Source organism: Trichosurus vulpecula, chromosome 7 (assembly GCF_011100635.1).
Source record: "Trichosurus vulpecula isolate mTriVul1 chromosome 7, mTriVul1.pri, whole genome shotgun sequence".
Taxonomy (NCBI): domain Eukaryota; kingdom Metazoa; phylum Chordata; class Mammalia; order Diprotodontia; family Phalangeridae; genus Trichosurus; species Trichosurus vulpecula.
Window position 1 is genome coordinate 190,034,716 of NC_050579.1, and position 4,832 is coordinate 190,039,547.

Consider the following 4,832-nt stretch of genomic DNA (forward strand, 5'->3'; position numbering starts at 1 on the left):
TTAAGGGGAATATTGGAGCCAGCTCGAACTAAATCCAGAGAAGATTGTTGACTTTTCAGTGTGAGCATTAATACCTTAGAAACAAGCAAGCTAGCTCGCTCAATGGTAGCCAGCAGCACTTGTAGGCTACTTTGGATGTTCCCCCTTTTTTCGTCCCTCTCCCTTCCTCCTGGCCCTCTCTGACTAAGACAATGCACAAACTCAGATTAAACAAAAATGGAAGAAGAAATTGCTGCTCTTGTTAACAATGGTTCTGGCATGTGCAAAGTTGGCTTTGCTGGGGATGATGCTCCTTTGGCTGTTTTCCTCTTCATTGTTAGATGCCCAAGACACCATGGTGGAAATGGGGCAGAAGGACAGTTGTGCTGGTAATGTAGTATTCAAAAATTTAACAAAAAGGTAAGCTGAGGCAATCTCTGAGGAAGATAACATTTATTAACAGGAGCATGCTGTCTGTCAATAAATGGGTCAATGACTCATTTCCAGTTATGACAAAGACCCCAAGCAAAAGAACAGCTCCCCTTTAATAGGTTTTGGAGAGTTGTTGTTTGTCTTTCATTCTCAAAGAGGACCAAGATTATGCTATGACTTGCAAGTGAATTGGATTTAGGTGAGGGAGGGTTGTGCAAGGTCACCAGCCTCACTTTCTCCTCCAGAGTCATCTGGGTCAGATGGCAAGATATAGATCAGGATGACTGGAGATGGCCCCTGTTTTGGGGGGAGTGGAGAACAAAGAATAGAACAGGGTAGATGACATGATGGATTTGAGGGCAACACAATTGGTTACAGAGCTGAGGTGCATAGGAAACAATATAATTGGTTGAAAGTTTGGTAATGAGGGCTAACAATGATCCCCATCTTCTCTCCTGAGACTAAGGAGTGGTCCTTGTTTGAGTCTAGGTGCAAAATACAGCCCAGACTTTTAGACAGCAAACTAGACATCCTTCAAAGATAACAGGTAGTTTAAAGATATTAGGCCTGACTCCCTTGTGTTCACACACGTCCCTCAAAGTCAGCTAAATTCTTTGACCCAAGAATAGATCAGTGATCAGCAAAAGAGCTGGATTTCTAAATTTAACCCATTACAGGCCAGATGAATTTTAAACTGAGTTCCAATACAAAGAACCATGACTTAAGCAGTTACAGGACAAAGGCAATTGTAAATAGGATCAATAAGAAAATGATACAGAATCAATTAAATCTTCTTAGTCCAGAGCAAGAGATCTACCTTGACTCTGAAATATCCCACTGAACATGACATTATTATTACCTGGGATGACATGGAAAAAATCTGGCATCAAACCTTCTACACTGAGCTTTTTGTAGCCTCTGAGGAATATCTTGTTCACTAACGAAAGTTCCCTTAAGTCCCAAGGATGACAGAGAGAAAATGATACAGATCATGTTTTAGACTTTCAACAACCCAGGCATGTATGTTGCCATTCAGGCTGTGCTGTCTCTGTATGCTTCTGGTATCCTTATGGAATCTGGTGATGGTGTCACCCACACTGTGCCATCTATAAGGGTTATGTCCTACCCCATGCAATCCTTCATCTAGACTTGGCTGGCTATGACCTGACAGACTAATTTATGAAGATACTGACAGAAAGAGGGCACAACTTCACTACCGTAGGTGAAAGGCAAATAGTTCATAAAGGAAAAGTTGTGCAATAGTACCCTGGGCTTCAAGTAGGAGATGGCCACTGCTGCTTCATCCTCATCCCTGGGGAAGAGCTATGAGCTTCCTGATGGCCAGGGGATCACCACTGGCAATGAGAGGTTTAGGTGTCCAGAGGCCCTCTTCCTGCCATCTTCCCTGGGTATGGAATCTTGTGGCATTCACAGATCACTTTCAATTCTATCATAAAGTGTGATATTGAAATCCAAAAGGATCTAAAGTATTGTGTGGTGGTACTACCACCTACCCTGCTATTGCTGATAGAATGCAAAAAGAAATCACAGGCCTGGCACCTAGCATAATGAAAATTAAGATCATTGCTCCCCCTGAATGTAAGCTTTCCACCTGGATTGATGGCTCTATTCTGGCTTCTCTCTCCACCTTCCAGCAGATATGGATCAGCAAGCAGGAAAATGATGAATCTGGCCCATCCATTGCCCATCACAAATGCTTCTAAATGCACTGTTAGCAGATGCCTAACATTTGCTGCATGAGTATTCATGAAGTAAAACCTTCCCCGGGCAAATATACACCTCATGTTAGCCTCACGAAGCTGGAATAAGCTTTCTGAAAAGAAACTTGTTCTTGGGGAAGTTTGGACCTGACATTAGACAAATATCAGTCATTTTAGATTGCTGAACTGTCACTGACTTGAACACATATTCAAGTTAACAGTTGTTCCCTTGGTTTTGTTGCTGTTGTTTGTCCGTCGTTTTCAAAGAAGACCAATGACATCACAAATGATGTCTCTGACCGTGCATGAATTGGATTTAAGTGAGGCACAGTTGTGCAAAGTCATCAGCCTTTCTCTCTCCCAGACTCTTTGGAGTCCAGTGGCAGGACTTAAGTCAAGTCAACTGGCGATGGCCTTGTGATGCAGTGGATGACCTTGGCATCTTTGACGTCTAACCAAGCTCTAAGCCCTGCACGGCACCATTACCTTAGACATATCTTTGATCTTAACCCTGAGATAGGTCACTTCACTTTGACAGGTAAGGCTAAGACTAACTTCTATAGAGATATATAGCAATATAGCAGCTGGCTGGTTGACAATCAACAGCTGTACCCTTTAATTCTTTAAAGTATCAGATCTGTACAGGGTATCTAAAGGTCAGATTTCCAGCATCTAAAAGAGCTAACTTGTAGAATTTCTCTCCTAAGGTTGGCAACAATTTGTTAAATGTGTGCTACATCTTGCCACCATCCTAGCAGGAATACATGTTAAATCCAAGACTTGGAAACCAGTTTTTTCTTTCTTAAACCACTATTTTCCACCAATGCTATGGGGCTAAGTTACTCAATCCTGAGTTGCAAAAAAATTTGCATTCACAATCTGTAAATTTGTGCATCTAGTTAATTTATGTAAAAGTTTTGTGCATTGCCTTAATGTTCACACATGACAGTAGAATAGCAAAATTTGTAAGTCATCCTAAGAGTTGAGAATTGTAATGTCCAACACATCATTGTGTAAGGAAAGATAGAAGTGCTACAAGCAAAATAAAGAAATCCGCAAGCTACAGATCAGAGAATGATGTATTGTTTTACTGACTGTCTAGACTTAAGAAAGTAATGGAGAATACAAATTGAATTTAAAAGTACACCATGAGCACTTTTTTTCTGGAGAGTGGTTATTAAACATTGACCAGCACATCCTTGCAAAACCATTGGAAGGAGGATTATTTTAAAAGAAAAGCAAAGAAGTAAACAGATGAGGAAGGTGCATAAGCCACTGGTAAAAAGGTCAGAGTTCTACTCTCACTGGGACCATCTTTTGCTTTCTTGAAGTTATACATATTAAAGTATTCCTCCATTTCCCAATCCATAGTAACTTCTAGAGCAGATTCCCCTCTTAAATGCCAAAGGCATCTTATATTGAAATCAAGAAACTGGGGAGGCCTACCATGTCCTGCCTTGCATTTAACCTAAGAAGATTTTGATTTTCAAAATTCATCTAGTCCAATTGAATTCAATTTATTTTGGCAAATATTTTTAAGTCCCTCTACGTACAAGACAGTGCTAGGCACGGGGGAATAGAAAGACAAAAACAGATAGTCCTTGCTTCCAGGTGTCTACATTCTATGGGGGTTATAATATGTGCTGAAGTTAAATAAATACCAAGCATAGAAAAAGTGTAATGAAATCTGACAGAGGGGCAGCTAGGTGGCACAGCAGGTAAAGCTCTGGGTCTGGAGTCAGGAAGACCTGAGTTCAAATCCAGCCTCAGACACTTACTAGCTGTTTGACCCTGAGCAAATCAGTTGACTTCTGTCTGCCTCAGTTTCCTCAACTGTAATACAGAGATAATAATTGCTCCTCTCTCCCAGGGTTGTTACAGGATCAAATGAAAGAATATTAGCAAAGCGCTTAGCATGGGCCCTGGTACATTTTCCTTGTTTTCGTTCAGTCTTTTCAGTCGTGTCTGACTCTCCGTGACCCCGTTTGGGGTTTTCTTGACAAAGATACTGGAGTGTTTTGTCATTTCCTTCTCCAGCTCATTTTACAGATGAGGAACCAAGGCAACCAAGATTAAATGACTTGCCCAGGGTCACACAGCTAGTAAGTGTCTAAGGCCAGTTTTGAACTCAGGAAAGTGAGTCTTCCTGACTCCAGGTCCAGCACTCTATCCAACGCATCCCCACGCTGCCCTGCCTGACTCATAGTAGGTGCTTAGTAAATGCTGTGTTTTCTTCCCTCCTCTTAAGTATTTCATGTGGAAGAAGTAAACAGCCATGCTCTGCACATACGAAGCCAGCCTTTGATAAAAGTCAGTTGTACTGAATTCTTTACTATGCTTCGTATGTTGTTATATGGCTGCTTATAAATGGTCCTGTTCTTAGTAGTGGGGGCAAGGATGATGATGATGATGGAGAAGCTCTGGAAATAAGATTCCATCTGACACACTGCCATCATCTCATCCTGAACACTGGGGCTGACGAACTTGCAAATATTTTCTTTTTAGATTACAACCGTTCATTCAGTACAGAGAGACTCTCGTTCCCAGCTCATGATATCGGTTGCTATAGGAACTGAGTTATGAGCAGCATCTAGCCAAAAATTGTCTTTTTAACTCCACCATGATTCCTTCTACTCTCATAAAAATAATGCTATTGGCTCAGAGCATCTGAGGGAACTAAGAGGGCCTGCTACCCAATTA

General features: G+C 41.4%; 1 pseudogene; it reads left to right on the forward strand.

Annotated features, from left to right (window-relative positions):
• Positions 1-216: 216 nt before the first annotated feature.
• On the forward strand, positions 217-2,135 carry LOC118857743 (annotated as a pseudogene).
• The last annotated feature ends 2,697 nt before the right edge of the window (positions 2,136-4,832 follow it).